Here is a 9,897-nt window from a genome sequence, read left to right on the forward strand (position 1 = left end):
TGATATTTGTAAGTGAAAACCAAACAAGCTTTATGAAAAACTATGGAAACCAAAGTTTGGCAAAACCTGATATTATTACTGCAGAAAGACAGTCGAAAAAACAAAAAATGACAAAGACACTCATAACCAAATTAGGCAAGGACTGGCACACAATTAATGTAAAGCAGACCTTTACTTATCTCTCCATATATTCATGCATCGCTTGATATCCCATTGCATTCATGATTCATATACATTTTGTCAATTTATCTTTTATTCTATCCTCAAAGTTTGCAAAATGACATGTACTGGCGACAGTGGTGTTGGATGTAGGAGTTTGCCCTTTTCGCCCTGGGGTTGATGGTTCAAGCCCCGACTCTGACTTTCAGTGTCGTTGTGTCCTTGGGCAAGACACTTCACCTGCATTGTCTACTGATGGTGGTCAGAGGGCCCAGTGGCGCCAGTGTATGGCAGCCCCGCTTCTGTCAGTGAGCCCCAGGGCAGCTGTGGCTACAATGTAGCTTGCCACTATCAGTGTGTGCGTGAATGGGTGAATGAATGTAGTGTAAAGCTCCTTGGTCAAGTCTCCTAACTTGAATAAAGGCGCTATATAAGTACATACCATTTACCATTTTTACTGTAACAACGTAAACTACACATCACCTGCACACTACCCTAAATAACCCACTGCATGGTGGCAGCATCATGCAGTGGGGATGCTTTTAGTTATCAGAGAGTTTATGGAATGATGAATCGAGCTGAATACAGGTTAATCCTGTAAGAAACCTCTTGGGGGGTAATAAACACCTGAACCTGCAACAAGAAATTTTATAAAACAAGGATAAGTTGTTTTTTTAACCCTTTTCCAGAAAGTTATATAATAATTATATTGAGGTAAAATACAAACTACAATTTTATATATTCTTCAGTTTCTCATTCATTATTTATTTTTTTGACATTTGTGATTTGATAATTTCCTCACTAATATTTAGATTTTAGCAGACAAGAATCTGTTCCTCTTTATCATTACTATTCAAAGGTCTGAGCTTCACAAGCCCTGGCATCACTTCACTCCACTCAGTACAAGGGGGCAGATACATTGTGTAGGCATTACTCACCCCCACAAAGGCAGTCAGTCACCAAGTCACAACTTAATCATTGACACCACTGACACAAGGGACACCAAAGCCCCCCAAACTTCAAAAGGGGATTTTTTCAAAGCAGCCATTCACAGGGCTTTTTCAACGACATGAAGGTCGCTGCGGCTGCAGCAAAAGAGTGGATTAGAAGCAAATTTGTTTTGAGGTGACTCATATTGTCATAATTCCAGTGTCGGCATTCTTTGGTCTTCATTTCAACGGACTTTGCACTTGTCAAAGGAGAAGAAGCCTTGTAAATCTGACGCTAAGACGGAAAGTTCAGCACAATAGGCCCTCTAATTCTGAGCCACTCAAACCGACCCTTCATATCTACAGGCAAAAATAGCTATAAACTTGCAACACTAGCCACACTATTGAGATGTGGCGAGGTAATAATAGGGATGAATTACTCCTCCCTTTCCTGTGACCTAGAATTGCTTAGCATACTAAATCTTGCTTGTATGTCAGTGGCATTATGCTATCTGCATCTGTTAAAGTGAAAAATAGAGGCTTTGTTTAGTGACACCCTTTTTGTGTCAGAATGGATTGTCACAGATTGTGCCTTTACTGACTCTCTTATCCTGCCTGAGCAAAAACTAATCATCAAGTACATACCTTTCCCACCTTAAAACATTAAGGTGGAAGGATTAAGGTGTGAGGATGCTTTTCTTTAAGAGATAGACTAAAAGTTTGTTAGACGAAAAGATGTGTGAGCCTAAAAAAAAAAACCCTATTAGCTACTTGAATGCACTGATTTATAGGCTTCTTTAATTTATCTAAGAAAGTTATATGTTAGAGGTTAGGAATTAGATGTTAATATCTAATAAGTTTTTTTTTTTCTTAATCTATTATTTTAATGTCATCTCTTTTACTATCCTGGAATTTATAACAAAAAGGATCAACAAAATGTTTAAAAACAAACATGGAAAACAGCATCTAATTGCTGCTTCCTGTCCTATACATCTATACATTAGACCAGTTAGCTGCCCGCCTATGCTTTCATGTCTTAATATGCAAATTAAGAAGTTAACTCAAAAGTAAAAAAAAAAAAAGTTAACTGAAAATTGATTAATGGATATATTAAATCTCCATCAATAAATCTCTTTAGTGATACTCAATTTTCAACATACTGATCAGTGAAAGATTATCCCTCCTGATTCTTATCCACAAACTAAGCAAAATAAAAAAAAAAGACATAGAAAACAACATCTTAAAGGCATACTATGCAACATTTTTCAGTTAGTTAATGTGTTCCATAACGTTTTGGATGATTAAATGAGTCATTTCAGGTCGAACAAAGGTTTTCTCGGCCGCCCTGGTGGTCTGTAGGGGAAATACCGTACTCGCAATTGCAGGAGCCCTCGGCCCGCACCCACAGGCTCAGAAGTCTCGTGCATCGCGAGAGTCGGTCTTACTTTATGGCGAGAACTGCTACACGCCCCCAGTGAAAGGCATGCTCATTGCTAGCGCAGTGGCGATATTTGTGCAGTTATCATGGCGGAACCAGCGAAAAAACAGCGAAATTTTCAAACTCGAAAATTGGAACAAAATAGTCACTTACCGCAGTAGACATGGTGATTCCTTGCGTTCGCCTGTCTGCTAAGCTCAAAACAACCGCGCCTGGCTTGACGGAGAAACCAGGAGAACAGCTGTGCATATTTACGACAGTGCACTTTTACATTCACCCTCTGGGGGGAGCCTCGCTGGAAAATCAACACCAGTTGCATAGCATACCTTTAATACTACTACCTTTCTTGCTATATCCATACATTAGACCAGTTAGCTGCCCACCTATGCCTTCATCTGTTTACGAGCATATTAAGCAGTTAACTCAAAAGTAAAGTGAAAATTGGTCAATGAATATAATAAATCTTAACCAATAAATCTCTTTAGTGATATAAAATTTTCAACATACAGATCATCAAAGATTATCCCCCCTGATTGTTATCCACTAACTAAGCAAAACATGTCCCGAACATACCATACCCACAATTAGATATAGTGTTATTAACCATAATGCTGTAGTGATACATTTCTTCAGCAAGGAAAGGGAGAGTCAGTTAAATGATTAGGAAATGATTGGAGCCAAAACAGGAAAATCCTACAGCAAAATGTCTGAGAAACTCCAAAAAGCTTCAATAACCCTTCTGGTATAATAAATCTTGCCCTGTGTCAGTGGCAGCCTGCTATTTGCATGCATTAAAGTGAAAATAGAGGCTCTGTTTAGTGACACTCTCTCTGTGTCAGACTGGATAGTCACAGATTGTGTCGCCCACAACCACCACTCTGACGCCTTCCTCAGCAGCCGTGCAGAAAAAAAAAAAAAGAAAAAAAAAGATGCAAGGGCCAGTCATTACCAATGCATGGTTACTTCTTGAGTGCCACTGGCTCTTGTTTACATGTATGTGTGAGCGAGAGCATGGCTTTTCGCCTGTCTGTCTGGTCTGTCTGTGTGTTTATCTGTTTATGAGCAGCATTGGAGTGCCTGTGTGCATCGTCCCACTGTTTCGGCAGAAAAAAAATGATAAGACACCTGCATGCCGATTCAGAGTTGGCTGTCAAAAACAGGCCTGAAACTGGTGGTGGGAGGGAGAAGAAGAAAAAAAAAACAGCACAGCAGCCCTGAGATATATCTATTCTTGCTCCCTGCTTCCCTCAAGCTGCTGGTAGGAGACTTCAAAATGGTTCCATTCCTTGCCACGGAGTGGGCTCTGCCCTGTCAAAATGTCTTTCAATGAAAAACACAGACTTAAAAGTTTCCTCCCTATTCTCTCTTCCCTATTGTTTTTCTTTCCCTCCTTCACTCTTACTCGGCTTCTCCTCCCTTTCTTTCCATCCATCCCTCAACACTCCCTGAAAGGGCATCTCATTCTCAGCGAGGCTCTCAATGAATGCTGCCTTTACTGTGAGAAAAACTCTCTCTTCCTCTTGCTCTCTGACTGGAGCTCTGCCAGAGCTCTTTGTCTCAGTGAGGTATCTGCCAGTCACTCAGAAGTCCATTCTTCACTAAAACATGATGTCTACCTCTTGGGTCTTGTCTGTCGAACAATGCCAGTGCTGCTACCTTTGTCAGAATCGATTATGATCCTTGCAGAGCAACACAAAGGGAATTAAGCTAATCAATAAAGGTCATTAAACAGGGGGCAATATAATACTTTACAGCCGCAATCAATGGTCAAAATTACTGGGGAAAATCTAGAAATTTCATTAATTGATTTAGTTAGTTGTCATGCCTACATTTAAATTCCATTTTTGCCATAGGCATCTTTCTACGAGCTGTATAAAGCACACCATTCAGAGATTTTAAAAGCAGGTTTCCATTCATCAAGTTTTGTAAGTATGTTTTGAAAAAAAAACAGAGCAACATCATCATACCTTAGCTGTAAGAAAAGATGTCACCGTAGCTATTTTCTCCAGCTGTATAGAGGAATACCATATTTCCTATCCCTCACTTGTTGCTGTGCACTACCAGAAAGCTGACTGAACAAAGCCACCTACACCTAAATATCTGCACTGGCTTCTAATTCCATACACTTTGCCTTTAGAATCTTGCTATTGTTCTATACAGCACTAAGTTAACTTTGGAGAAAAAAAACATATTTGAGGTGCGTGTCAAATCTAAAATTAGGTAAACAAATCAGACTAATCCATCAGGCTTAGTTAGTGTTCTGTCATCCAGAACTAAAGTAGAGGAGATATAATTTAGTGTTTAAACACCTTAACTTTACAACTAAATAAGAACAAACATGAGCTGTACAAAAACAACTGCCACTAAGTCAGGGCTAAAGAAATATCTATATTGTTAACAGTTACACTTACGAGTGGTTAAAGTGTGAAACTGAATACAAAATATGCTATTTCAAATTCTTTATTAAAGTTTTCCATATGAGTGCGGATGTTTTTTTTTTCTTTTATTAGCTAGTCTGGAAAAACAGTTTACTGCTGTATAAAATGACCCTTCGTAAAACTAGAGCAGAATATTTATCTTTATTAATAGAGACAAATAAGATCAATCCTAGATTTCTATTTAATACAGTTGCCAAACACACCCAGAGCCATAGCTGTGTTGAACCATCCACTTCCCCTGCTCTTAGCAGTAAAGATTGCATGGGATCTCTTATTAATAAGATTTTTTTTATTATTATTATGATCATTAGCACCGCTCTAAATATAACTGGTTGATCTCAGTATGGTAAGGCCGCATGTGATGTAACTACAGTACCAACCATACAAAATGGCCCTTCCCAGTCAAACACCAGCCGAGTGGCAGCCCAATTCCCTGCAACTCCCAGCAAAAATACCCTTCAACTTCCAGTCACTGGAGAGACTCCCTCCTTCTCCTGGGTGTAATTATTTTTTTTTTTACTCTGACTCCACCCTTTCACTGAATTACAGGTTCTGACCAGGAGATGGTGCTTCTCTTTAGATCTTAATGTCAACAAATCATGACAGAAAGAACATTTTCGTACAAAGACAGGGCCACTATTAGAGTTAAAAATTACCTTTTGTATATCTGAAGTGCCTTGAAATGTTGTGGTGTGAATTGGTGTTTTATAATAAACTGAAATCAACAGAAAATTGAATTTTCAATTGCCTTTTGTATGAAGCATGATTTTTTTTAAGTGTTTTTCTTTTTTTTTTTTTTTGAGTACTGTAAAGTAATGGTACATTTCCTTAAGGTTATTAAGCCATTAGACTGCCATGAGATGATTCATCCCTGAAATGAAGGAAAATGTTGGTTTCTGGTTGGGATAGAGAGCCGATTTGTTCTAACCACTCCTCAAAATGGAATAAACCAAAGAACATGCATAATCAAGTAAGGCAGTTATAAATTAACCTCCACTTATCAGGAAATAACTGCAAGAAATGGCTTAACATGCCAGTAAATATCAAGAATTAAGTAGTTCTTTTCATTCTGCTTCTCAAAAATACAAATGGCATTTCTTTTATGTGTTTTGCTTCATCATCATCATTACCGCCCATATTCATATGAGATTTTGTGGAACGGGTGGTAGTAGTGCCAGACTAATGTCACTACAAATATAAATCATGTAGTATTTAACTTCAAAAGCAGCACATCGTTTAGTTGAAAAAAAAAATTCATTTCATAAGACTGACATTAAATTTATCTGAGTAAATTTGCTCCCCATGACATCTCACATTTAAGGCTTGTATCATAATTCTCCTGTCACGTCTGCAAAGCCATCCTGCTCATTCTCGTTCCATTATTTCAAGTGGCTCCATCACCTGTGGCCAAAAGGATCTAGCCTAATGGCGATTTTTATTAGATAATTGGTTATCTTGACATTTGAAACCGGCTTCATAATTTGTGCGTCTCTATTGTGAGTGGCTCTTTAATTAGAGAGAGCCTGTGCTGAGCTCATCATTCCAAGAAAGGATTTCAGGTCATTGGCAAATTACCCAGTTGGCATTCTTTTTGGACATGTTCATTAAAAATGGCACTTTATCCTTACTGACCTAAAATGCCTAGCCACAGAAAGCAAATTCACATCTAAAAATTGAGATGTGTCCATTTGTTGAAATAAAATCTCAGGGAAATGTGTTACTCATCTTGCTGAAACTGCTGTTGGGTACAACCTATATGACATGGGGTGATGTGTAGCATGGGGGAAGTTGTGAGAAAAAGGGAGATATTTGTTTGCCATGTTAACTCCAGAGATATAAAAGAAGTAAATGTCCTTGTGAACACTTCAGCTGAGTGAACCCTCTCACTAAGCCTTTAATCTCTCCACAGCACTAATCTCAGTAATAATTCATTCTGCATCCTTATAAATGGAAAATATTGATTCCTCTGACGAACACCCCAAAACATCCAAGCCTGCCCTAACATTGTAACTGAAGTAAAAAACAAAAACAAAAAAACAAACAAAAAAAAACTAAACAGGGTGGTGTTTCCCCAAAGAGCACCGTCCCTCTGTTCCAGGCATGCCAAAACAGACTGACGCCATGTAATATCTGATGCAACGGCAGCCATCACAACTAATAAGAAGGTAAGTTTCTCTGTGTTTGCTTAAGACTAAAATGGACATTTGATGTTTGCTGTATCAGTCACATTGCCAGTTATTACTGTTTGTATGAGGCGTGATTCTCTACAGACTCAGTCGTCAACAAGAAAGTAGCTGATCTGCTTCAAAAAAATCCCCCCCGAGAGGATTGGTATTATTCATTATTTTTTTGGTGGTCTTTATAGTTTATACTTTTCATTTTGTTATATATATATATATATATATATATATATATATATATATATATATATATATATATATATATATATATAGAGGTTGGACAATGAAACTGAAACACCTGGTTTTAGACCACAATAATTTATTAGTATGCTGTAGGGCCTCCTTTTTGCGGCCAATACAGCATCAATCTTGGGAATAACATTTACAAGTCCTGCACAGTGGTCAGAGGGATTTTGAGCCATTCTTCTTGCAGGATAGTGGCCAGGTCACGACGTGATGCTGGTGGAGGAAAATGTTTCCTGACTTGCTCCTCGAAAACACCCCAAAGTGGCTCAATAATATTTAGATCTGGTGACTGTGCAGGCCATGGGAGATGTTGAACTTCACTTTCATGTTCATCAAACAAATCTTTCACCAGTCTTGTGTGTGTATTGGTGCATTGTAATCCTGATACACAGCACCTGCTTCAGAATACAATGTTTAAACCATTGTAGGCACATGGTCCTCCAGAATGGTTCGTTAGTCTTTGGCAGTGACGCGTCCATCTAGCACAAGTATGGGGCCAAGGAAATGCCATGATATGGCAGCCCAAACCATCACTGATCCAACAGTCTGGGTGGTACGCTTCTTTGGGGCTTCTCCACTCCGTAACTCTCCCGGATGTGGTGAAAACAGTAAAGGTGGACTCATCAGAGAACAATACATGTTTCACATTGTCCACAGCCCAAGATTTGCGCTCCTTGCACCCTTGAAACCGACGTTTGGGATTGGCACGAGTGACCAAAGGTTTGGCTATAGGTTTGGACAGTTTTGGTGGAAATAGGGGAGTTGAGGTGCACATTTAATTCTGCCGTGATATGGGCAGCCATGGTTTTATGGATACAATCTGGCTTAGCACCCAAACATCCCTTTCAAACAGCTTCCTCTTGCTTCCACGGTTAATCCTGTTGGATGTGCTTCGTCCTTCTTGGTGGTATGCTGACATTACCCTGGATACCGTAGCTATTGATACTTCAAAAAGACTTGCTGTCTTGGTCACAGATGCGCCAGCAAGACTTGCACCAACAATTTGTCCTCTTTTGAACTCCCATAATGTCACCCGTAATGTTGTGTGCATTGCAATATTTTGAGCAAAAAATGTGCTCTTACCCTGCTAAATGGACACACCCTGCTCTTATTGGTTCAATAAGCAATTAATGAAGATTGGCCACCAGGCTGGTCCAATTTAGCCATGAAAACTCCCATACTAAAATGAGAGGTGTTTCAGTTTCATTATCCAACCCCTGTATATATATATATATATATATATATATGTAAAATAAATAAACATCTTTTTATGATTTCTTCAGGCCTTGATAGTAAAAGAAAAGGTTAAAAGCAAACTTCTGGCTAATATGATGGGTGAATTATATCCTGTCACGGCCAATTACCAGTTTGGTGGATAATTTAGAGCTAGTTGTAATACACTGTTGACACAGAAACACTGAAGTACAGTAGCCACTTGATAAAAAGACTTCAACAACTTATTCATTTTGCTGCAATTTGCATCTAATAAGATGGTGATGATATAGTTTTTTTTTTTTTTTTACTTAAATAAAGCTCTCTTAAAGATTACTTATCTTCTGCTTTTTTGTTAACAAGTAGTAAGTGAATAAAACTTAGATGCAGCTTTTAACCAAACCGACCTGGTAACCTGAAAAGCAATTGCCTGTTGTCAAATCATAAATTCATGTCAGGAAAAGGGCATTATAGAACATCCCCCTCGACATCATTCTAATAGTACAATTTGATGATGGTAATTTAATTGTCTAGTGCTGCTTTTAATGTTTCAGGACTGTGTCAACTTGCTCTACTGATTGAACCACGCTCTCTATCAGAAAATCCAATAGGAAATTTTTTTTCTTGATAACCTGTATTATCATGAAACAGGACAGAGGATCTAGAATTCAGGCAGAACAGACCATATGGTAATTCAAAGCATTTGTTATATTTATTATTATAAAGAAGAGTGGGCTGTGGATCCCAGATATCAGTGGCTAGGGCATCTATCACTGAAGCTCTGTTGGAGAGAAACACAGGTTAGTGACCATGATAATCTGACGGTGGATGATTATCCATGCGAGTCACTGACCTAGTTTAACAGTTCAGTCCATTATCAGAGAACAAGGTAGGATCCTGTGGTGGGCGCTGCCCAGAGTGGTCTGTTCTTGTTTTGCTGTGGCACCATCCTGGAGGAAAATATCGGTTGTGGTGTTGCCATCAACACCTTTGTTTATGATGTTGGAGCTTGGCATGTTCTTCAGTGTTGTCCTGTTTCTCTGACTGTGACTAACTGAATATGCTCTCTTCCATGCTTGGGTTAAGGGATTGCTTTCGAGTTAATGAGTCGATGCAATTAGCTGGTTTTCTTTAGATAGAACAATATTTACCAATCTGACAGTATGAACTGTTTCTGTTCCTTGGGATGACATGTGTTGTGAGTTGGCACAATAGAAATAAACTGAAATGAACTGGAATTAGAAACAAAGTGACACAAAGGGCAGACAGACATAGACAGACAGATACAAATGGTT

This window comes from Cyprinodon variegatus, unplaced genomic scaffold (assembly GCF_000732505.1).
Source record: "Cyprinodon variegatus isolate N-32 unplaced genomic scaffold, C_variegatus-1.0 Scaffold179, whole genome shotgun sequence".
NCBI classification, from domain to species: Eukaryota; Metazoa; Chordata; class Actinopteri; order Cyprinodontiformes; family Cyprinodontidae; genus Cyprinodon; species Cyprinodon variegatus.